At 43.4% G+C, this 26574-nt stretch overlaps 1 long non-coding RNA gene across 1 annotated transcript in view; it reads left to right on the top strand.

Moving 5' to 3' along the window:
• Positions 1-11378, top strand: part of LOC311010619 — an 87857-nt gene extending 76479 nt beyond the window's left edge. Inside the window, exon 3 of the long non-coding RNA XR_014596811.1 lies at positions 11093-11378. This is a non-coding gene — a long non-coding RNA (uncharacterized lncRNA). The remainder of the gene's footprint in view (positions 1-11092) is intronic.
• The last annotated feature ends 15196 nt before the right edge of the window (positions 11379-26574 follow it).

Genomic DNA, 26574 nt, shown 5'->3' with positions numbered 1-26574 from the left:
ATACATGTACATAACATAATATAGCAATACAGAAGTACTTGATCTTATGGGTCCTTGCTGTAAAAGAAAATAGTCGTTTCTGGCGATCCGCCTACACCCCTTTGTCAATGTCAGTCAGTCGTCCGTCATTAGTTATTAGTCAAGTGTCAGTCTCACAGACGAGGCAGAGCTTGTCGATGGGCCTTTCAAGGGTGCTGCTCCTAGTCTTGACATGTACCCTCCGAACAAGACCTCTGGCGTCCAGCGTAGTCTGCTCCACTCTGCCTAGTAACCATGAATTTCTTGGCGAGTTTTCATCCATTATCATAACGACGTCCCCAACTTTGAGGTTCCTTTTTATCCTGTTCCACTTTTGGCGCTCTTGAAGGCTTGGTAGATACTCTTTTGTCCATCTTCTCCAAAATACATTGGCCAGATACTGGGCTTGCTTCCACCGCCTTCTGGAGTAACAATCATGCTTGCTGAAGAGACCAGGGGGAAGCAGTGGCTTTTTCTTAAGTAGCAACAAATGATTTGGCGTTAATGCCTCTACGTCACCTGGATCATCCGACGTAGTGGTTATAGGCCTATCATTAACAATTGCTTAAACCTCACAAAGCAGAGTTTGTAGGCATTCATCGTCCATAGTTTGTTCACCAAGCACTGACTTTAATATTCTCTTCACCAGCCTTACTTGCCTCTCCCATATTCCACCAAAGTGTGGTCCAGCCGGTGGGTTGAAGAACCACTGTATTCCTTTTTTGGCCAGAGTGTTTTTGATTTTGGGGGGTTTGTCAGGAATCAGCCAATCTTCAGGCAAGTCTGCCATTTTTTGCTCCTGACCTCTTGCATGATATTTTCTGCAAACCACACAATGAAATAAACTTTTCTTACTGCTGCGTTTGCTGCAGGTATCCAGTAGCGCTGTCGGAGGCGAGAGAGCATGAAGTTCCTGCCAGAATGTCCAGTTTTTTCATGAATGTCTTGCAATAACAAGTAAGTAGCATTGAGACCTTTCGGCATTATCATGGGATGTTTTGAGCTTTCAGGCAGGGCGGATTTATGTAATCTTCCACCAACTCTGAGCAGGCCATCCTGGAGGCAAGGATCCAACCTATAGATTGGGTTGTTTCTTTTTGGCGCTTGCTTTCCTTTTTCCAGAGCTGAGATTTCTGACTGAAAGCTGCAACGCTGACAGTACCGCACAATCGCCACTTCTGCTTTGTTCAATTCTTCCACAGTCAGCGGTCCTTGAGGGGGGGAGGCAGAATTTACTATTTTTCTTCCCTGTGTGCCTTTGAAATCAGATAGTCTCTTATTCTCAGGATCCAGGCTATGGCCCGTTTTAAGCGCCACCAGCTAGAGTAGTAGTCTATCAACCTTTCCACTGCACACAAGCCTTCAGCGACTGCAGAAAACGCCAAGATTGTTTTTCTCACCTCTGGATCATCCTCACCAAGATTCAAGCATTGAGGCTTGTCCACCGCTCCCACAGTTGCACACTGTAGGAAGGCAGGCCCTTGCAGCCATGTTTGGTTGGCCAGGAACTGCTCCACTGTGAGTCCCCGTGAGGCACAATCAGCTGGGTTCTCGGATGTATTGACAAAGTTCCACTGCTCCACACTTGTGGCCTCCTTAATGACATTAACTCTATTAGCCACAAAGGTTTTCAGCCTCAATGCTTCATTTGTGATGTATCTTAGCACGGCTGTGCTATCTGTCCAAAAAGCTGAGGCTTGGAGGTCCCACTGGAGCTCCCTTTTCATCACCTTATCAATGTTTACAGCCATTGCCGCTGCAGTAAGCTCTAATCGTGGTATGGTGGTTTGTTTCATCAGGGCTACTCTAGCCTTGCCCATCATAAAGGCGCAATGAACATGGCCGTTCTTATTTGTCAGCTTCAGGTATGACACCGTCCCATAGCCACTCTCACTGGCGTCTGAAAAGTGATTGAGCTGGGCTGCGGCTATCGGACCAAAATCCCTTGGCTTGATGCACCTTGCTATTTGGAAGTTGGATATTTGGGGCAATTGGTTCACCCAATTTCTCCAATCATCCAAGAGGGTCATATATGGAGCTGACCGTAGAAAGAACTGCTCTTCTTGTGTTTGGCTTCTCTTTTGTAGAAACCTTGAATTTAAAGGAGTCTGAGTTTTCACACCACAATACACCCAAGGCTCTCTCTATGGGAAGGGCGTCTTTAACAAGGTCCAATGCTCTCACCTCTTTTGCTCTGTCATTCTCCGGCACCGACTTCAAAAGGGCACGGCTGTTACTCGTCCATCCAGACAGTTTGAAGCCTCCAGTGGCGCATAGTGTTGTGAGCTCTTTTCGTAATGCTATGGCAGCCTTCTCACTGCTAACTGACTTTATGCAGTCGTCAACATAAAAGTTTCTCATTATTGTTTCCACAGCTTCTGGTGATGACCTTATCCTGTTGTCCAAAGTTCGCGCAGCTGGCAGATGAGGTGGCTCAGAAAAGAACTAAGTACTACCTTGTGCTCAGCCATCTCTTGGGACAGGTCTCCGCCTGGCCACCAGAAAAAGCGTAGGAGGTCAGTGTCCTTCTCCGGGACTCTCACCTGGTGGTACATGGCTTCTATGTCGGCCATCATGGCCACACTTTCTTCTCTGAATCGAATCAGCACACCTATGAGTGTGTTAGTTAGGTCCGGGCCTTGGAGCAGCCTTTGGTTGAGAGACATCCCCTGGTAACTGGCAGCACAGTCAAACACAATGCAAAGCTTTTTCTTTCGTGGATGGTATACACCATGGTGAGGTATATACCAAGCTGGGAGTTACTGCGTCTTTAACTGCATTTCAGGGAGCTTGACAGCATATCCTTTATTCAACATGTCTGCCATGCAGTTGGAATACTCTGCATGAAAGTCAGGATTCCTGCTCAGTCTTTTCTTAAGGGTGAGTGCACGCTGGATTGCTGCTTCTCGATTGTCCGGCATCTTTATCTCTGCGTCTTTCATTGGTAGCTCAATGTAGTAGTGTCCCTCCTTGAATTCCACGGACTTTGAAACTGATTCCATGAATCTTTTGTCTTCAATTGACATTTCCAGTTTGTCATCACGGCTGTGTTCTGGAAAGTCTATGCTGTACTGCTGCAACAGCATCTTTTCTATGTTTTCCACTGCTATCCAGTTAACTGTGACAGCCTGCTGTTCTCTTTCCACATGTGCCCTTATTGGTCCGTTAACTGTCCATCCCAGGATTGTCTTGACAGCATATGGTCCATTGTTGCGACTGTGAATCACTCTCCAAGGCTCAAAAACTTCAGGAGTGTCATTTCCAATAAGGAGCCCTGCATCAGCATCGATGTCTGGTAATTTCACGTCCCTGAGGTAAGACCACTTGCTAATGTCCTTTTGGTGAGGGATGTTTTTCTTTCCAACTGGAATCCTCTTTTGGACAAACACCTTTGAGAGAGTTACATATTTGTCCTCATTGATCCCACAAACTTCCAGTTTTCTTACAAGACAGCCCTTTACACGCTTGGTTGAGTTCATGGTGCTTAAAACTATCTCTGTTCCTTTACCATGCAGGTTAAGCTGTTTGACCAGTGCATCCGTGCAAAAGGTTCCGGAGCTCCCCGGATCGATGAATGCATAGGTCTCCAGAATTTTTGTCCCCAGTTTTGCTTTGACACGCACGGGAAGAATTGCCAGGGTGCAGCTGTCTCCGGCCCCAGTAGCGAGAGAGACGCTTCCTCATCCAGACCCACGAGAGCAGTTGAAATTATTTGCTGATTTTCAGTGTATTCAGTTTGACAGCCTGTGTTAGTTTGCTTTGTAACATTTCCATCTTTATGAATGTGCAACAAGCTTGGGTGTTTTTGTGAGCACACCTGACATATCATTCTTCTGCTGCAATATTTGCTAAGATGCCCCCTCAATAGACAGCCGAAACATATGCCGTTCTTTCGTAAGAAGTCCAGCTTCTCTTTGTGTGATTTTTCTAGGATTTGGTGACACTCAGCCATTGCATGATTTTTCCTGCAATACAGACATGGCCTGGTGAGGGCAGCATTGTTACATTATGCGGTGGGCCTGTTGCTTGTATTGACAGCTTCACTGCACAATGACACGCTGGTGGCAAAACTACTGCCTCTTGGATTTTCTTTCTTTGACATTTTTACAGCAACAGGTATTTTTCTTTCTTTTCCTTCACCTGCCATTCCATGCAGGTCGCCAAAGAGGGGGTCATTTGCTATTCTTGCCTCTTTGTCCACAAAGGTTGCAAGATCCACAAATCTTACCCGGCTTTGCTTTGTCTCAGTGATGTCAAAGGCTACAGCTCTCCATTTTTCTCTCATTTTATAGGGGAGTTTTGCAACCACCACTCTCATGTTGGCCGGGTTATCCAGTTCCTCCATATATTCAACATCTCCCAAAGCATTTATGCAGGTCACAAGAAAAAGGGAAAAACTGTGGAGGGATTTGGCATCTTCAGATTTAATCTGCGGCCAGTTCAACAATTTATCAATGAATACTGTTGCAATCTTAAGGGGGTTTCCATAGCGGTCCTCCAGTAGGCGCACTGCTTCTCTATAGCCCCGGCCAGAGGGCATATGTTGGCAGCTTTTCACCAGGTCATGTGGCTCACCCTTTGTAAACTGCTCCAAGAAGAAGAGTTTATCTGCATTGTTGTCAGTTTTTGAGTCTATAACATGTTCAAATGCCTTCAAAAAAGACCTGAAATCAAGTGGGTTGCCACAAAACACAGGCACATCACGATGAGGTAAACAAGTTGACTGTTGTTGTTTGACAAGCAATTCTGTTATATCCGTCTGCCTTTTTATAACATCATATAATTCATTGTCATGCTTTATTGTTTGTTGACGACCAGTGTTGGGCTTATGCATTGTCTCACGTGGCCCTTTAATCTTGGGTCTTGCTCCCATTGATGAGACTGGAGGCTGCATGGGATATGTGGGGGGAATTGTCACCCTTTGCAAATCAACACCCTTTTGAACATGTGAAACAACTGCTTCTTCAAGATATTCATTCATCCCATCAATTGGTCCAGAATCATATTCTTCATACACTTTAATCTTTGCATTAGACACCGCCAGTGCAGTTTGAATCTTTAGCTCCTCCTTTTCAGCAGCAAGCTGTGCCTCCTTTCTTCTTTTTCTTCTTCTTCTTCTTGTGCAATTCCGGCAGTTTAAACACTATTTAGCGTATTACTGCCCTCCACAGGTTCGATGATGAACTATATTTTCACATATAATCCTGTATTGCGCAGGAATTGCAAAATTGCCTTAGAGATCAACTGATGGTTCTCACGATGTCCAAGCAAAGAAAAAACAGAAAAAGCCTGAACTCCAGGTCCTAACAGTCTATCAAATAATGTATGTCTTTCTGATCCATATTTTGGACACTCCAGAAGAACATGTTTTGTTGTCTCAGGACTCCCACACTCACATAGACCAGACACATGTTTCCCTACAATAAACAAGGAGTGATTTAACCCACAGTGACCCAGTCTTAGTCTACACAGTTTAACTGAATCCCTACGGGACTGAAAAGTGCAGGTACATCTTTTTTTAACAAGAGGTTGTAAAGAGAAATAGTGTCTACCCCTACTTTCTTTTTCCCACCCTTTCTGCCATTCCTTCATTAAGCCCTCTTTAATTATTTCTCTCAGCTCCGCTCTCCCCCAGGATATATGGACATCTACTTCTCTATTCAAACTCTGTTTTGCAATCTGATCCACCTGCTCATTCCCCTCAACCCCTGCGTGTCCCGGAACCCAGCAAAAGGTGATGTTAGATCTAAACCCAATTCTAAAAAACACAGTTAAGATGTCAATAATAATATCAGGTCGAGCCTTAGATTTTCCCCTTCTTAAGGCTTCCAGAGCAGCTGCAGAGTCTGAACAGATGATAACCTCTCTAGATCTGGTTTCCTCAATCCAGTTTAATGCCCATAAGATTGCCATCAACTCAGATGTAAAAACAGAGCTCCCATTAGAGATGCGCCGGCCAATCTTCACCCCAATCTGCTCCACAAACATCCCAAACCCAGCTCTCCCACTAACTGGATCTCTAGATCCATCTGTGAAAATAATCAAAGTGTTGTCTCTGATTGAATTTAGATTTTCTACTACTTTTGGATTTACCCGCTTTTTTTTTTTATCTTTTTCTTGTAAAAAGACCAGTTCAATGTTCAGCTCAGGCAGCACCCAATATGGCATAGGTAGCCAGCTTGTATGTTCCGCTACGCTTCCCTGTTCCAAACCCAGCCTCCCAGCCCACTGATTTATATTTGCAAAGAATGTTTTATACTTGTTGCCTCTGTCAGACTCTTGTAACAGGCACCTTGCTGGAAAAGTTTGATGACACCCACAATTTCACCCAGTACTGTAACCCTAACTTAATGCGCCTTAACCATAAGGGCATTTCTCCCATTTCAATAAGCAGGGCAGGGACTGGGGATGTTCTGAAGGCCCCACAACAAAGCCTCAAAGCCCTGGCCTGCAACAAATCTAGCTTTGCCAGAACAGATTTAGATGCAGACCCATACACAAAACACCTATAATCAAGAGAGGATCTGATCATGGCCTGGTAAATTAATAGCATTGTCTCCCTGTCAGCCCCCCACTCACAGCCAGCCAGACTTCTGATAATATTCAAAACTTTTTCACATTTCAGCAAAATTTTTCTGACATGCACAGCCCAAGTCATCCGCTCTTCAAACCAAACACCCAGAAATTTGAAAGCTTTGACCTTCTCCAGTGGGGATCCATACATATGCAATCCAATATTAGGCAGCTTCCTTTTAAAGCCAAATACTATATATTTAGACTTAGAAGCAGATATTTTGAAACCCCATGTGTTCCCCCATTCCTCTACTGACACTAATGCTCTTTGAATCTGCTTTAAAATAAACTCAACATTTCGCCCTCTTTTCCAAATAGCCCCATCATCAGCAAACAAAGACAACCCAAATGCTCCCTCCATTTTGCAGAAAATGTCATTAATCATTATATTAAATAAAACTGGACTAATAACACTTCCCTGTGGGGTTCCATTCTCTATTTCTACACTCTCTGAACTGACACCACCCACCATAACTTGTATAGTTCTATTCATGAGAAAATTCTTAATCCAGTTAAACATCCGCCCCCTCACTCCTAAGTCAAACATTTTAATCATTAGACCCTCCTTCCACAAAGAGTCATATGCCTTCTCAATATCTAAAAATACACTAACTACACTTTCCTTATTGCTAAATGCCCTTTTTATATCCTGATCTAAGATCGCAACTGACTCCATTGTGGATCTCCCATTTCGGAAGCCATTCTGAAAACCGACAAAGACTCCTTTGGTCTCTAAAAAGTACACTAATCTATGAGTAACAATTCTCTCCATAATTTTACATAGCACTGCTGTGAGTGCGATAGGACGGTATGAACTAGGGTCAGATGCTTCTTTGCCTGGCTTCATGATAGGGACCACAACCGCATGTTTCCATTCCTTTGGCAAGCAACCCTCTGCCCACACAGTATTAAACAAAGCCAAAATGTCCTCGAGTACCAAATCATCCAAATGTTTAAATAACTCATACGACAACCTATCTCTCCCTGGGGAGAAGTATTTGCCCCAGACATAATTGCTTCTTTCAACTCTTTAATAGTAAAAAACAGATTAATGGGATTAACATTATCTGAACTCACCTCCAATTTCCACTTATTAGCTGTCAACAACTCTGTCCTCTTCCTACATCTCTCAACTCCCAGGCTCCCTGAGCTGTGTACTGCTTGAAAACTTCCAACAAACATGTCTGCTTTTTCTTTATTGGAAACTGCTGCAATCTCTCCTTTCCATAACATTGGTATTGATCTGCTTTTATATACCCCTGACATTTTATGTACAGCTAACCACAACTGCCTTACTGGAGTCTCAGGACCTAGTGTACCACAGAACTTCCTCCAACTACATCTCTTCGCCTCTTTAATGACTCTTCTCGCCACTGCCCTTAGTCTTTTATACTCTGTCACATTAAACGTTATTGGATATTTTTTTAATCTTCTATATGCTACATTCCTTTTCCTTACAGCTTCGTCACACTCTTTATTCCACCATGGAACCAGTATACGGGGCCTCGGTGCCTGCTTCACAGGAATGGAACATCGAGCAGCCTCGTGTAACATGGAACTAATAGCAGCATTCCAGTTGTCCACAGAATCACTATCAACCTCTCCAATTAAGCTTCGAGCACTTTCCTGAAATTCATCCCATTTGGCTTTAGAAAAATTATATTTAGGAACTTTCTCTTCCACTTCTCTCCTCAAATCCCTTCCAAACCTGCAATTAATTGGATAATGATCGCTACCCAGATTATATTTGTCCATTACCTCCCATTCACCAATTCTGGCTAAGTTTGAAGAAGCAATTGATAAATCTATATGACTACATGCATTTCTAAGAATATCACATCTAGTTGGTCTTCCATCATTTATCACTACCAGATCATACTTATCTAAAAAATCTTCTATTATCCCACCATTAATATCCCTGTGATCACTGCCCCATAAGGGATTATGCGCATTAAAATCTCCAACCCATATAACGGGACACCTTACCTTCTCCATTATCTGTGCCTCCTTTAATGCCAGTGCTTGCTTTTGTCCCAATGCGCTGCCTTTGCTGCCAAGGCTGCTCTCCTCGTTTCCTCTTTAATGCGCGCGGAGGATGTTGATGTTGCGCTAGAGCGCGCACTGTGTGAAGTCGATGATCTTTGTTTTGACACGTTTGACACACTGTCCAGCGGAGATAATGCATCCCCCTCATCAGCAGCCCCGTCACTGTGGGGTTTTGCCTTGGCCTCTTTGCACCACAAAAATACTGTGATGTGAATATGCTGGGGGACACAATCGGTGACGTAATTAGCATCAACTGTGTATCAAGGGAATTGAGTACAGGTGTGTGTGTGATTGCGGGCGGGAGGTCGTCTGGAAGGTGACAAAGGACAGAGCAGAGGGGGCACGGGAAAGCATCTGACTGCTGTGGTTCGGCACTCTTGGGAGGGAGGGTGTCGTTCGCAGCCGTTTAGGACTGCCGGCGATGAAGATAGTTAGAGAGGGGGTCAGAGGTTCCTGTGTGAGGAGGGGAGGTTTGCTGCCTCCTGTAGGAAGTTAGGGCCGGGCTTTAGAAGAGTGCAGGAGCCGCCACTGCTCTTCATACTCCCTGCTGCCGTGCGCGACACTGACGCCAGCCGAACTGTCTGTGCCGTCCAGCGAAGCGGGAGGGTCTTGTCAAGCGGGCGAGTTAAGTTTGACCAATATTGTTGTTAAATGTATTTCTGTATGTGTGTGTGTGTTTTATATAGGCCGTTGTGTAGTGCAGAGGGGGAGGAGATTACATGTGGGAGAGCTATCGTCATATGCGGGACATCCATACGGTTTCACTTTAAACGGTGAGAGTGGATTGCTGTGATTTCTCAAGTTGCTGTGATTGATCAATTGCAGTGCCTCCTGCGTTGAGGGTGTTGCGTGCTGTGATTTGAAATGGTGTGCCTTAAGCTAGAAACTAGCCCTGTGTGTGCTGTGTAGTGGTTCTTCACCTAGATGAAAGGTGCAGTGATCGTCCTGTGGTGACTGTTGACCTCTAGTCAATTGTAGTCCTCCCTACCTCTATGCAATAGTTTTATATATTCAACGTGTGATAATTGAATAAAGATTGTATATTTTCCTATACCGTTGTGATTATTTAAAGGCTCTGACACTGGCAGTATTTTCCTGCCAAAGGATAAAACCCATATTTATTACAATACCTTTTGAATGAATATCTCAAATCTCTTCAACTTTGGCTGAAACCATTGCTCCTGGTCAGTGCGCAGCTCCTCCGCATTTAAACGCCGTTGAACGGATTCGTTAAGCTCTTTGAACGTCTCGAACACAGCGTTGAAATCCTTCATCCTCATCTTTATGTCTCGATAGTCCGCTTCCTTGCCCAAAAGATCCTCGATCTGGTTTGACTTTAAGGTGAGCTGCCTTAACTTTTGTTCTCCTTGCACCGATGTCATGATACAACTCATCATCCTCGCCTCTTTCCGCAGGATCAGTATCACCGGTGTTTCCACTCGTCATGTTTCACAGCCAAATCATTGGGCGCGTTTCGGATCGCATGCATTTGCGCCGATGCATGCACAAGACTTGAGAGGATCCGCCGGAACTCGTCATAAACACGTCAAGTTCCCACTATGTCAAGTCGGACACAGGTGCACTTCACGGACTTTTTTTTTTTTTTTTTTAATTTAAACTTTATTAATAATTGTATACATAACAAAAACTATCGCGCCAGGGGAAACTTCACGGACTTTGCACAAAGAATATGGCCTGCCCAGTGGCGCTGGCTTTCTTCGTCGCTGACGAACTCGAGCCGAGGCATTTGAAGTCCCGTTGTTGACGGAGGCTGAGGAATTTTCTCACGTGGGAAATACCATGTGATAATTCTAACCAACTAGGGCAACGTTGAGGGGAGTGTCTTATGTCCGCACTTATTTCAGACCATCTGCAGAGAAAAGCATGCGAAGGGAGGTACCCTGGAGATACCGCAAGTTTTTAAAGTCATGTGACATGTCGCAAAGGGAAGTTATCACCAGCATTTGTGACGTTTTTTTCCCAGAATGCCTTGTTTTGCGAGGCAAATGCATGCGCATGCTTGATTCGAAACCAGCCTATTTATTTCATTCGTTATGGAGGCAGAAATCACGGCTTTCACTCTTATGGCATGTTTGACCCGATGGATTCCAATTAAATGCAACAGTCGATCTCCACGTTATCTTTCGATTTATTGTAGTGGCACTTTCAAAGACAATTAGGTGACACTTAGTCAGCGGGAGTTTGATCTTCGATGCGTGTCCACAAACCAAAAAGACGTCACTTATATCTCAGTTGTTTCTTTTATTTCATATAGTTCTTTACAGCTGAAAAAATATTACTCACGATCGAAAGATGTAGCGTGACGCTCCCGCTGATTCTGAACAAAGACTGAAATCAGTAATCACACTTTTCACCTGCGCTTCACCTGGCTGCGCCCACAGTCCCCTTTATCCCCGCCCATCAGCACCTCAAATAATAGAATTAAATCAATCAGCCAATACATTATCAGTTTGTCTTTGAACAAGTGTCGGACCAGTTCTTGGCAGTCGCGTGCTGTGTGTTTGTGAGTGAATGAGTTGCAAAAAAAAAATGCGCCAGTTTCTGTCGGCGAAGAAAAGAAACATTTATTTTACACAAGCTGCATATGCACTCCTGAATGTCAGGAGGGAGCACCTCCATGTTTTCTGTGCACAGGATATGAGGTCGAGTATATCTTAGCCACAGAGATTCATTTTGGCAAGGCAGATGATAAATACAAGATAACGATACACCAGGCACAAATGCAAGCTTATTCACAGCTCGGAGCATTGCTATTGTATGTATCTACTGTAGTATTCACAGCCCGGATATAATAAATACATACAATGTGCTTCAGTCTCACTCCGGCGTGCGTGTGCCGCCAACCTTTATTATGTTTTACATGACCCTGTCTCTCGCCTTGGCGCATCTTGCTTACGTCATCAGTTAGTGAACTCGTAACTATGCCCAAATACTACATCTCCTTTCTTTTAAAGAACAAAAGACCATTGCAAATACTTTCTGGTAACTTTTAGCAAAATCACACGAGCTGGTGTTTCTTTGTCGGTGCTGTTCTCAGTATTTAGGAGGTGGCGTCTGGTGCGTCTCAGCACCTGACCTTCTTCTGTGAGGATGTTGTATGATCTCTGGGTGCCTGCTGGATCCACAACTGTTGCAGGCTCCCATCTTCCATTTGGCAGTTGGAAACGGACTGCAGCTCCTGCAAGCAGGGCAGGTTGTGCTTTTGCAGTCTTGTCAAAGTACAGTTTTTGCCTTGTCTGAAAAACCTCTCTCTGAATGTGAACTGTGTTGCGACAGACGAGCTCCGGTTGAAGTTGTTTCTCTGTGGACGGAAGGATTGAGCGCAGACGCCTGCTCATCAACAACTGTGCTGGCGATTTCAGTCCATCGACCGGAGTGTTCCTATACTCTAATAGGCTAATGTAGGGGTCTGTCCGCTGTGCATGCGCTTTGTCCATGAGCGTTTTGGCTGTCTGGACAGTCTTTTCAGCCAACCCATTGCTCTGTGGGTACAGTGGGCTGCTTGTGATGTGCTCAAAGTCCCACGCTCGAGCAAAGTCTTCGAACTCCCTTGAGCTATAACAAGGTCCATTGTCACTGATTAGTGTCTGTGGTATACCAAACCTAGCAAACATAACCTTCAGTTTTTGGATGACATTGTTGGACGTGAGGCTGGTGATTTTTTCCACTTCAAAATATCTGCTGTAGTGGTCGACCACAACAATGTAGTCAGTGTTGTTCCATGTGAACAAATCTGTGGCGATCACCTGCCAAGGTCGCTCCGGAATAGGATGTGAAATCATCGGCTCCTTTTGGGTGGAGTTGCGTCGCTGCTGGCAGATGCTGCAAGATTCTACCAGCACCTCTATCTCTTTACCCATCCCGGGCCAGAACAGTACATCTCTCGCTCGCTGCTTACATTTTTCCATCCCCAAGTGTCCCATGTGGATGCGTGAAAGCATTTCTGCTCTGAGTGAATGGGGCACGATGATTTTCTCTCCTTTTAGCAGGATACCACTTGTCTCTGAGATCTCGTCCCTGTGGTTCCAGTACGCTGCAATAGCAGGTGGACATTTCTTGTGTGACTCAGGCCACCCTGAGGTGATGACCCGCCTCAACATTGAGAGTTGCACATCTTGGGCTGTGGCAGCTCTGATCTCTGCCATTTTGTTGTCACTTACTGGCGCATTACTAACCACGGAGTGTATCTGTAAGTCCATGCCTTCACTCAGTGAACAGTCATTGCATTCAATCGGCTTCCTGGAAAGCGTGTCTGCAACTGGTATCTGTTTTCCAGGCTTGTGTGTGATGACGATATCATATCGCTGTAGTTGCAGTATCATACGTTGGAGTCGTGGGGGAGCTGCTGCCAGAGGCTTCCGCATGATTGACTCCAGCGGTTTGTGGTCCGATTCAACAACCACTTGACGACCATACAGGTACTGATGAAACCGTTTGCATCCAGAAAGCACTGCATAAAGCTCTTTTTCTATCTGAGCATAGTTTTCTTCAGTCTCATTCAGTGCTTTGGATGCGTATGCGACTGGTTTCTCTTCCTGGAGTAATACGGCTCCTAAGCCGCATTTGGATGCGTCGACTTGCAGCTTTACATGTTTGGTGTGGTCAAAGTACGTGAGCACAGGGCCAGGCTCCTGTGTCAGAAGGTCTTTCACCTGTTGAAAAACTGTGTCGTGGTTTGAGTCCCACACAAACTTTGTTCTCCTTTAACAGCTGTGTTGCGGTTCTAACCTGACAAAAGAAACTAAGGGGAGCAGTACGGGCTGCTACGACAAGACTCTTGGACAAGATTAATCGGGAGGTTGAAAAAGAAGATCCCAGCACAGATTTGCTGGATGAATACTTGGAGCATCTGACGGCGAGAGAAAGAGCTTTAATGGATAGTGACCATGACATTGAAGCGGAGACAGCAGTGGATGATTTGGAAGATGAGGTTAATTCAGCCTTGGAATACATGGATCCAATCATGTCAAGAAAGACCAGGATAAAACGCATCCTGAGAAATATGGACGGCAATCAGAGCGCAGCTTCAGTGTCTTCCCAATATTCAAACAATGAGGTGAGAAGACAAGCAGTCAAGTTGCCAAAATTGGTCATTGAGAAGTGTTCCGGAGATGTCAGTAAGTGGCAAAGTTTTTGGAGCCAGTTTGAGACAGCAGTTGACAATAATGCGAGTCTAGCCAAGTCTGATAAATTGACATATTTGAAGTCGTTTTTATATGGCACTGCAGCTAATGTAGTTATGGGACTTTCTTTATCAGACGAAAATTATGACAATGCAAAGAAAATGCTTATCAGCCGATTTGAGCGTAAAGATCTCATCATAAATGCACATATGAATAAGCTATTAAATCTGACACCAGTAAAAAGGGCCTGGGATGTCGCAGCTTTACGCAGGCTATATGATGACATTGAGATACAAGTGCGCAGTTTAGGCTCAATGGGAGTAGTCTCTGACAGTTATGGCAACTTGCTCTGCCCTATTCTCATGAAGATGATACCAGAAGAAATGGCTTTGCAGTTCACCCGTCAAAACGGTAGTGAAAGAGATGATGCAAATAATGACAACACGTTCAGTGTCCAAAGCCTGATGACGTTCTTCCAAAAGGAGGTTGAAAGTCGTGAAAGAACAGCCAATCTCACCCAGAATGTGCACCAACCAGATAAAGAGAAACAATGGGAAAAGTCATATGCGGAGAAAAGAATACCGGGAAAAAAGGAGATCTTACACAGCCTCTACAGCCTCGTTTCACGCTGTCAGCGTCAGAGATGAGCCAAAGTGTATATTCTGTGGAGGAAACAATCATAGATCTAAGAACTGTACAGAACTGACTCTTGAACTGAGGAGAGAAAAATTAAGAAAAGAAGGCAAGTGTTTTGTGTGTTTAGGCAGCAGACATATAGCGCGTAATTGTAAGACGCAGGGAATTACCTGTGAAGAATGTGGACGAAGACACCACAAAGTAGTCTGCCCTCAATTAGCCAATCAACAAGAAAAACACACAGAAGAGAGACAAGAAAGCACACAGCAAGTTGCCCGAAATATCACGCCCAGGACACAAGGATAGGACTAGGATGCAGAGTTTTCAAAAGGACACAGGACTTTATTCAGGCCGTACAGAAATACCAAAACAGAAGACGCCTCAAAGGAGGGATGGCTATGAAAAACTTACAACAAAACAACCCTATGAGCTAAGGGGGAAATAAACAAAACAACGCTCTAAACTGAAAACGCCTCCGGGGAGGGAATAACTACTACTAGGACTGATAACAAAAAACCTACTACCGATACGGGGAAAAACAGGTCTAACATAAAACGCCTCCGGAGAGGGAAAAACAACAACTAGGTCTGATAACAAAAAGCCTACCATCTATAGGAGGGGAAAACAGGTCCAACATAAAACGCCTCCGGAGAGGGAAAAACAACAACTAGGTCTAATAACAAAAAGCCTACTATCTATAGGAGGGGACAACAGGTCCAACATAAAACGCCTCCGGAGAGGGAAAAACAACAACTATGTCTAATAACAAAAAGCCTACTATCTATAGGAGGGGAAAACAGGTCCAACATAAAACGCCTCCGGAGAGGGAAAAACAACAACTAGGTCTAATAACAAAAAGCCTACTATCTATAGGAGGGGAAAACAGGTCCAACATAAAACGCCTCCGGAGAGGGAAAAACAACAACTAGGTCTAATAACAAAAAGCCTACTATCTATAGGAGGGGAAAACAGGTCCAACATAAAACGCCTCCGGAGAGGGAAAAACAACAACTAGGTCTAATAACAAAAAGCCTACTATCTATAGGAGGGGAAAACAGGTCCAACATAAAACGCCTCCGGAGAGGGAAAAACAACAACTATGTCTAATAACAAAAAGCCTACTATCTATAGGAGGGGAAAACAGGTCCAACATAAAACGACTCCGGAGAGGGAAAAACAACAACTAGGTCTAATAACAAAAAGCCTACTATCTATAGGAGGGGAAAACAGGTCCAACATAAAACGCCTCCGGAGAGGGAAAATCTACAACTGGTTCTAATAACAAAAACCTTCTATCTATAGAGGGGAAAAAACGGTCTAACATAAAATGCCTCCGGAGAGGGAAAATCTATAACTAGGTACGAGGATTTCTAAACTAAACAGGCTATGAAATTCTACAACGGCAAAGGCCAACAAAAAACTCTCTAATGAGGCAGACTGCTGAATTGCTATAACTTTGACTTGACTTGATAGATGGCGACTCCACACACGACAAGACACACGCGCACAAGATAAAGGGAGACGCAGACTATTTAACACATGAGGGTAATGGGTGACAGGTGGAGACAATCAGGAATCAGGGGTGACGTCAGACTGGGACATGAGGAAGGGCAAGTGACCTGAAACGAGAGGAGAGTTACTTTCCAAAATAAAACAGGAAATGACAAGACAGACATGGAGACAGGAAAAAATAACTCTACTTGACAAACCGGTGTGACAGAAATCTTACAGCAGATGCAGTGATAGCAAGTGTAGCAGTAGTTCTATGAGTAGTACAGTTTTACTCCAAACAGCTACCGTTTGGATAGACGCACCCACTCAAAGTCAGGTGGCTAGATGTCTTTTAGATGGAGGTAGCTCACGTAGTTTTATTCGAGAAGACATATCCAGAGCACTTAACTTGCCAATAGTAGGTAAAGAAACACTTAATGTTTTTGTATTTGGCTCCAAAACACCTCAAAGACTGACATGCAAGAAGGTGAAGGTGCGTTTAAGGAACATCAGAAATAATCAGAATATCGAAGTTCAGCTCCTGGAGACGCCCAAGGTGAGCTCTTCAATTATTAAAATGGCAAGTGAAACGATAAGAAATGATTTGGAGTCAAAAGGAATGCCTATGGCGGATGTTCCCGTGAGAGGAATGGAATCAGAAGAACTGGGAGTCCTAATTGGACGAGACCAGTACTGGAAAATTGTCACTGGTAAAATGGAAAAGCTGGAAGACGGACTTGTTGTGCTGGAAAGTGTGTTTGGATGGCTTGTGCAAGGAGAGGTCACCACACTGAATATTGCCACCGAAGCTGTTGACGTTGAACTGCTGCATGTCTGTGTTGAGCAAGATCAAACACTCTCCAACCAGTTGCGCAGTTTTTGACTGTGTCACTCGGAATAGGTAAGGAAGAATTACATTCCGAGACAGATGAAACAGTTCTGAAAAGATTTGAAGAAACTGTGAAGTTTTTTTGACGGCAGATACGAAGTTCGACTGCCCTGGAAAAATGAGCATGTAACTATGTCTTCAAATTATGTTACAGCTAAAAACAGATTTGATAATCTAATGAGAAGGCTTAAAATTAATCCAACTCTTTTTGATAGATATGACGCTGTTATTCAAAACTATTTAAGAGAAGATATAGTGGAAATGGTCAATGATAATGTGACAAATGACCCAGTGTACTATTTACCACATCATCATAAAAGAAGACAGAGCTACGATGAAATTGAGAGTATTCGATGCCTCCTCTCATGAGAAATTTAGCTGCTCATTAAACGAATGTCTGCTTATAGGTCCAAATTTAAATCCTGACCTTTTGAACATTCTGATTAAATTCAGACAATATCCAGTAGCTGTAATGGCAGATATTAAGTCAGCCTTTCTGCAAATCTCCGTCGACAAAAGAGACAGAGACGCACTGCGATTTCTCTGGACGGATGACAAGCTGATGTCGCAAAAGGAGATAAAGGTGAAAACACTCAGGATGACGAGAGTCCCGTTTGGAGTGTCATCGAGTCCTTTTCTGTTGGCAGCTACTGTACGACACCATCTGAAACAGCATGAAGAAGAAAAGTCTGAAGTCGTTGGACAATAAAAGAATGTCTTTATGTGGATGATTTCATAAGTGGAGCCGACAACAGTGACGCAGCGGAAGAGCTGTGCGTAAAGGCCAGAGAAATCATGGCAAATGCGGGAATGGATCTTTGTAAGTGGAAAACAAACAGTCCTGAACTTCAACAAAAATGGTCACAGGAACAACAAGAACAAGGGAAGGATTCCACTCCATTAAAGGTTCTGGGCCTCGTCTGGAAAAGTGAAACGGATGAATTCGTCTTTGAAATGGCGGAGGTGATGAATTATGTCAAGGATAAAAAACTCACAAAAAGAGCTGTACTTCAAACAGCGTCAAGAACATTTGATCCCATTGGCTTCTTGTCTCCATTTATTATTAGAGCCAAAATGATGTTTCAAGAAATGTGGGAAAGAGGCTTGGATTGGGATGAAGAGCTGCCGACGGATTTGGTCGCATGCTGGAAGGAATGGTGCGAGGAACTGCAAGATGTGAGTAAAGTGTCAATTAACAGACGTTATGATAAACAATAAAATCAGAACAAAAACTTCCAAGAAATGCAAGAAATCCATGTGTTTTGTGACGCTAGTGAACGAGCCTACTGTGCCGTTGCGTATTTACGCACGACCAAATCGGATGGAACGAGCACTGTGGGTTTAATCTCTGCCAAAACTAAAGTATCTCCACTGAAACGAGTAACTCTGCCCCGACTGGAACTACTGGGAGCCCTCATCGGCGCTAGACTTGGTAATTATTTGTGTAACATCTTGAGTCTGAACAATGTTAAATGTCATTTCTGGACTGACACGACGATTACCGTTCATTGGATTAAAAGCACAGCAAGACAATGGAAGCCGTTCGTGGCTAACAGAGTAGCAGAAATCCAGAGTCTTACACTGCCAGAAAACTGGAGACACTGCAAGGGAAAAGAAAATCCTGCTGATCACGGAACTCGGGGACTCAAATCAGAGGTACTTGCAGTTGACACACTGTGGTGGAACGGGCCGAGTTGGTTACGCACAGCCGACGTGACGTCTGTGGAGGAAACAAACACGCCTCTACTGACTGGTGAGTGTATCGCTCAAAATCAGATAATGGAAGATGAAGAGGATGTTTGTTCTCTAACTGAGCCCATTCTAAAGCTGGACAATCACAGCAGTTTAAATAACTTGCTTAGAGTAACTGCGTGGGCAAGGAGATTTGTGCATAATTTGCGCAACACAGCGAAGCAGCGAGGAGAGCTCTGGGCTCAGGAGATTGAGGCAGCAGAAAGATACTGGATCATGCTGACACAAATGAAATTTTTCTCCAAGGAAATGAGACAACTGGAAACAAAGAGGGAATTGGACAGAACATCAAAGGTTCTCACCTTGAAACCCTTTTTGGATGAGGTAAAGCTGATGCGAGTTGGAGGACGACTGCAAAAAACAAATTGGGCTTATGGCCAAAAACATCCATGGATTTTGCCGTCAGAGGATACGTTTCCGAGTTGTTAATAAAAAGGTCCCACGATGACGTCATGCACTCTGGTCTACAGGACACCTCGACCCAAGTCAGAGAAAGGTATTGGCAGCAATATCTGCCATCACCAGCATGGAAGGAGGACGCCAAGCAAGTAACGTCCTTTCTTACCTGCCTCAGAAGCTGTACCAAACACAACCAGCTTGGGTAGAGGATGCACAGTGAACCAGCATGGTACAGTAAGTAGGTTAGGTTAGTTTATTGGTCTCCACCAGGGAGAAATTTTTAGATTTTTTCTTATCTGTTTCAGAGGCTAAATATCTAACAAAACCAGAGAAGACCACAGAATAACCTGTGGAGAATGAGAAAGCTATACACGGCTGTAGAGATCTAAATCATTGATTTTGAGAGAATACTAAAATATAACATTAAAGTGGGAAATGGATATAACATAGCAACTCTTAGGTCCCATCTAATTATTATTAACTAACCCATGGTGGTAGTACAGATATAAACCATAGAAGGGAGTTGAGTAACGGTCAACTTTAGGGTGGTTATAAAGATGATCAATACTTGTGCTTACTTCTTGAACGTCCGTGAGAATCAGGCTGTTTCTTGGACTTCTTGGTCTTCTTCTTTTTCTTCTTCTCCTCTTCTTCTGAGGATAATGAGAAGCTGGAGTCTGAGGAGGAACAGGGAGACTTTGAACTTGAAGATGAAGAAGTCTTTCCAGAGCCTGGAAGAAGGGGGGTGGGGGTGGGTGGACAAGCATAGAGGTGTATAAGGTAACAAAGCAAAAAAAGAATATACTTTTTTCAATGCAGGCTCACTCTTGGTACTGCCTTAAGTTTATTAAAGCAGACAACTGTAAGTGTCCTAAAACAGGCTTTGTTTTATTACAGATAATGGCTTTTATTATTTTGTGCTGTAGAGTGATCCAGAGCTGCTTACTGGCATGAGGAGAGCTCAGAGTTAATATTTCAAACTTTTAGCAGCAGCAACAGTGAATGAACCGTCTGTGTGTGTGTCTGTTAGCATGTCAGTAGGGCAGCAGCTGCAGCATGCAGCGATGGCTCAGTCCATCTCAGTGGCTTACATTACTAGCTGGGCAAGGGTTTATATCACTTTATGAGTAGCAATGTCATCAGAGACCTACGTCAGGTCACGTGGGAAAACGTTTTTGGAGGGGCTTGGGAAAATGGTATTTCTTGCACCTCATACAGTACAAATTGGAATGGCACTAACTAATGCTCGCCTAGTACAGTTTACTTTTAGTTTCATGTCAGCCCAATTCAATGACAGGATATTATGCAGGCCATGTCAATTAGGTTTCCTAATGACTTTTCTCCTTCCTTCAGATTTGCACAAGGTTTGCAGTTGAAGCAACTTGCCATGATCACTGAGGGGATAGCATCAAGCTCCAGGACATTGACAAAAATGGCGAAAGTACTCAATAAGGTTGTCACATTACATACTAGTCTCTAACTATAATTGATTAGGTAAAAAATAGATGCTTGATAAGTTACTACTGTAGACAATTGGATTCAATATTGCTACACAATTATTTGGTACACTCAGTGACACATGCAATGTTACATAGTCCTAAACTTGTGCATACATATTTATCAAATTCCATACTTCAGCCATTGTTACAACTCAACTTGCTAATGTTTTATTTCTTCATTTGAAGGTGTGCATTGCTGCCCTCAAGCGACTGTGGAAAAGAGGAATGGCGGTCGTCATCGATTTGTTGTTATCGACAAGAGCAAATTTGCCCACAAACGAAAGGTGGGCTGTATATTATATATATATATATATATATATATATATATACACTCAACAAAAATATAAACGCAACACTTTTGTTTTTGCTCCCATTTTTCATGAGATGGACTTAAAGATCTAAAATTCATTCCAGATACACAATATTACCATTTCTCTCAAACATTGCTCACAAATCTGTCTAAATGTGTGATAGTGAGCACTTCTGCTTTGCTGAGATAATCCATCCCACCTCACAGGTGTGCCACATCAAGATGCTGATCTGACATCATGATTAGTGCACAGGTGTACCTTATACTGCCCACAATGCCCTTGGTGCGGCCGCCTCTCGTGGTGCAAGTTGAGACACAAGTGATCGACATTCAAAGCCATCTATCTGTCACGTGCAGTCGTGAAGTGAAAAAACAAAAACAAGTGAAAAAACTACATTTCAGTAACAGAGCTCAGACGTGTGTCACTGCCTTCCTGACATCTCTCCTCCTCCCCCTGTGTCCTCCTTGCCGGCTGAAATGAGAGGAATTAGTCAAAGAATATCAGGTGTGGCTGTTACTTGGAAAAAGTCACAAAATCAATGACATTTCCTGTCGCCAGTAGGTGGCGCTCTGACTGTGAGGCAGTATAACAGTGCATATGTGTTCAGGAAGGAACTGTAATCAAGTATGGAAAGTTTGGAGCAGATCAGAGAAGAAACACTGCAGTTATAATAGTTTTGATGTTTATGGCAAAGGTTAAACTGACAGCTGTGTGAGGTGCATGTGAATGTGCCATATCTCCTCCTCCCTTTGTGTCCAGGCTGAAATGAGAGGAATTTACCTGGCATCGCATGCACCAGAGGCATGAGTTGAAGCCATTTGGGCCTCCCAGTAGAGGCCAAGGAGAGTCTTTCTTCTCATTGTCGGGGAGAGGGGACTCGGCTGCAGCCCTGAGACCCTTTAAAACAAACACATATACAATATTGAGGAGGTACTGCAGCGATTTGTCCTCCATAAAGTCAGGACATGCAGAATAGTGTTTGTGTGTGCGTAACTAATGTACCTGGAAAAAGGCATCCCACTTGGTCATGGTCATGGCGTCAGGGTAACGAGCTGCACAGTCAGCATATGTGCCACATATGAACCACTTTGCCCTAGCCCTCTATGGCAACAAAAATCTGGCCTTAGGGCAAAGTGGTCCAGAGGTATGTTGGCATTTTGGGCCCTAGTCTTGTTTTCTCCTGTCTCACTTTCAGTCTGAGATGTAGAGCTGCAAGTACCTGAAGTTCTGCTCCCATGAAGCCCTGCTGTGACGTAGACCTCAGCCTACGGAGAAGCTTAACTTCCTCAGACATTCTTCCCGATCACACGTTTGCAGATAGAAATCAAACACACAAGCACACACACACACACACACACTCCAGTGCATTAAGCGGCAGTTTACTGCGTGAGGCGCAAAGATCTTTCGACCTCTCACACAGCCGAGCGACACTCGACATGCCGTTCAGTCATTTCTCTACCTCACCGCTCAGCAGACGGCAAGAAGTAGGGTTGCCAACTGTCCGTTGAAAAACGGAATCGTCCCGTATTCAGAAACAAAAGTACACGTCCCGTATTGAGCTGAAAAGGGACGCACTTTGTCCCGTATTACCGTGAGAATCAAAAATAGTGTGTAAAATGTCAATGGAATGAATTAATACATGGCGCTTTCTAAGAAAATTTACGGTAAACCTATTCTCAGCCTCTCCTGCTCTGTGACCAATGAGCTGACAGCACCGTCACAAAATAGTATGACAATCTAGGTCAATCTAGAATCCCGCTCATCTCATTGGTCGAGGTACTGTTGCTTGCGGAGAAGATACCGGAAGACAACAAAGCAGCATGGACGACAGTGCTTTACAGGTTTCGGGCGGTACACCTTCTAGCAGCAATGCCTCCGAGAAAAAAAAAGAAGAAAAGAATGGAAATATACCGAGAGGAATGGGAAGAAGGAAACACATGGGTGGAAAAAGTGCGCGATAACATCTATAAAGCGCACTGCACTGTGTGCCGGCGGACTTTTTCCATAGCCCATGGTGGACTAACTGACCTAAAGCAACATGCTTCCAGTGGTGGGCACACAAGAAACATAAGGGACACCAAAACTAGGGGAACCCTAGACCAATTTATTGTCCACCAGGCAACGCCAGAGGCAGATATGGTATGTAAAGTATGATTTTTAACCCTCTGGTTAAGGTTAATATGGGAAGTACAATGAATGTCTGAATTGTATGGATAAATATATATATTATAATATTATTTTCTGTGTAATAAACATACAATTGCTAGATGAGTACATTAAATAGATAAATAATACATAAAACTAATACATAGATGAATAATAAAGAATACACAGTATACTGTATAACCTTACACATTTCTACAAGTTCAGATAGAGAGATAGTTAGATATAACATGCATCATTTGTACTGTACAGGCAGTGGATATACTACACACAAACTTCGCATTAATTGCGCACTATGTTCTGCTTTGTATTGTTGTAATATTAATTTATACAGTTTTAAGTTAAGCAGGACAGATATTTATTTTATTCTGTTAATTTTGTTATTTTGTATTAAAAATAAATTGCTGATAAGTCAAATATGCATCTAATTCAATTCAGGTTTGAGTCAAATAGTTAAAAAATCGCTTCACACATACAAAAAAGGGCTAAAAAGATTCACTACGCCAGGAAGGGTGAAGGCAATCGGGCCGGCCGGCCCTGCCAATGAGGTGTCCCTTATTTAATTTTCAGGGAGTTGGCAACCCTAGCAAGAAGCCAAAGCAAGAATGAAAATGGCCGATACTGTTTATGTGAAACACTTGTCATTTTAAGCCTAACCCCCCCTGGATTTGAATTCACCTGAGTATGATTTGAAAGATGACTTCTGCTAAAGCTGTTTCACTTGCTGCTCAAGCTCAACAGTGGGTTTGACTAATGCTTGTTTAAACCCCCTCGTCAGTTGCTAGGACACTGTGGGGATCAATTTGACATACATTTCTTGACATGTAATGTTATTATTTATTTATTGATGTAATGATCCAAAGTTACTGTTGAGAAGATCATTGTTACTGTAAACCAGTGGTCCCCAAACTCTTTGTCATGTCCAATGGCAAAAAATAAATAATTAAATACCGGGCCGGTAATTTATGGAGCGAAGCCTGTGAGCTAGTTCAGGCAGACAACTCGAGCTGCTCCCTCATATTCGTGACATACCTCATACTCCAATAATATTCTTCCCTCACATCCTCCCTATTTGTCGGTCTATTTAAGCTACGACACTTCCCATCTCCCCCTTTCGGCTGTCAGTGCCACCGCTGCCACGTCAGTATTGCTGTCTGCTTGCTGCTAACCCTCCACCTCCCCAGCATCCACCTGTAGGCTCCGGGGGGGTTAAGATATTTAGTCATCATCCCTTCCAATCATCTCTATGTAACCACATATGGGGAGTGATGATGCCGAAGCCTAGACGCCAAACTCAAACTATGTTTTGTTGCTACAATAAACATTCTAAACGTGAGTTGTCTGACTGAAATTCTGTTTTTATCAACTGGTTACAATGCTGGGGAAAATCTAGAATCATTTCATTACGTCCTGGTGTTCAGGACAAAAATATGAATTCAATTTACTCAAGAATATTCATATTTCGGATATGATTGACAGGTTTATGGACCTCACCAGCTACACTACAAATTTTTTGTCTCTCTCCCTGTCAAGTCTATTTATCTAACTTTACATATTGTCAGCTGGATCGCCACAGCAACCTCGATAGCAGCAGAGCCCTCTTTGTTTTTCCCTTAATGAATTAATCTGATTCTAAGACCTTTCAAGCAGCAGGCGGTTTGACTCGTAGCAGGAAATGCACGTTGATGAAATAATAGCTCAGCTTCATTAAAACGACTGATTTTTTCACTAAGCCCCGCCCATCTCAGCTATTGTTGCTATCGTTTTGTCATGCTTTTTATTCTGCAGAGAAAACAATTCATAACTGGATAGTAACGCTGTGATTGGACGGTCAGTTTTTGGGGGAGTGGTTTAGTGAACAGTCGTTTTAAAGCTGTTATTATTTACACCTGTGTTGGGCATTTCAAAGCAATCTGCTGTGAAAAAGGTTTATTCACCCTTTTTTGCGGTTTCACTCTACATTTTACCCACGTACCGTAAACCCCCCCTACAATACCTCTGAGCCCCTCCGCAGGGCTCCACCCAACAGTTTGGGAACCACTGCTGTAAATTATCCAGGTCAATGGTGTGTAGTATCAACGTTTGATTGAACAGGCGGTGAAGTGAATCATAAACGAGTCACTGTAGAATTAACTGGCGAGTCCTGCCTGGAAGTTGACACAGGTATAACAATTATTTCTGGGTTTTTTTATGCAGTTACAATGCAACCAGATTATATTCTGGACCCCCACAGTACACATAGTGTGCGCGCCTTCGCAGGATATCACAATCTGCATTGGTGTTGTCGGTTTTTTTTTTTATCGTGAGTTTGTATTCAATATTACTTTTCCACAGACAATCATGCGCTAGCATAGACACAGTAACTGGTGTTAGTAATATGCAGAGGGTTTTATCATGCTTGTCCATGGAGGGTATAAAAACCCTTTGTGTCTTCCTTTTTAAAAATGTATTGGATGTCATTCTTATTTGATGCCATCGCCTACAGTACTTCAACATGTGTGTTGTATTTTGTTAAGAGTAAATGTGATGTTTTGTGTTGAAATAAAGACTTTTTCCATTAGTCTTGATATATTCACAGAAATACTATTTTGGGCATTTCTCTTCCCCTTCAACAGCCTCCAACGCTGTGGATCCAAATAGAAAAATAGACATTGAATGTGTCACGGTTCAGCTGTGGCAGTCTGGCTGTTGTGTTGTGTTTTTTCCCTGTCTGTTTTTCCCTCCTCCTTCCTCTACTTCACCTGCTCCTTCCCTGTGTGTCCGGTGGGCATGGCGGCGGCAGCAGCAGAGTGGCGTACCTGCTCCTCATCATCTCATCGTTCCTACTGCCTTTTTTTTTGCTGACACTTGTTTTGGTTCACCCTCCAGAAAACCTCCAGCGCTCCTCCGCTCAGTTTCCTGCCTGCCAGCCTACCTGTTCGTCTTCCGACCTGCCTGCCTACCAGCCAACCTGCCAGTCTGTCCTCCTCGCCTGCACAAACCTTCTGAACACATCTGCTCAATAAAGCTTTTTTCCTGAAGTCCAGTCTCTAGTCTCTGTATCTGGGTCCACTGAAAACAACACCTAACAGAAAAAGGCTCAGGACTCACCTGTTCAGACTTCACCTCAACTCTTTTTTGAGGTGAAAAAGTTTTTTTTTGTGTTTGTTAAAACAGTATTTCAAGATTGTGCATTTTTGTAAGACTCTGCGTTTAAGTATTCTTAATAAATGGCTTACAATAACACGTAATAGTCATAATTTCAAAATTCAAAAGTCAACTTGTAATTTTTTTTTACAAAAACACGGTGGGCCGCCAGTGGGCTGGAGATCTGAATCTGACTGCGCCTGGTCTACGAAACTAGGGCCCATTTATTCATGTCCCTGCTTTGAACATTGTCTGTTGGAGTGAAGAGCTAAGGCATTTGCATTCTCTCTCTGGGAGGTGATCAGTGATGAGCATGGTATTGACCCAACTGGTACTTACCACGGTGACAGCGACCTGCAGCTGGACCGGATCAACGTCTACTACAACGAAGCCTCAGGTGAGTTGGCGCTGGTGTGGTGATTTAAAGTCCCCCTCCACTCAAAAATGTGTTTTTCTTATTTTTCTGTCCTCTAAAATGACACTGACTATATTTTTATATTATATATATATTTTTTATATTATGATTT

This window comes from Eutrigla gurnardus, assembly GCF_963514095.1.
Source record: "Eutrigla gurnardus genome assembly, chromosome: 3".
NCBI lineage: Eukaryota > Metazoa > Chordata > Actinopteri > Perciformes > Triglidae > Eutrigla > Eutrigla gurnardus.
This window is presented reverse-complemented; position numbering and strand designations above follow the sequence as displayed.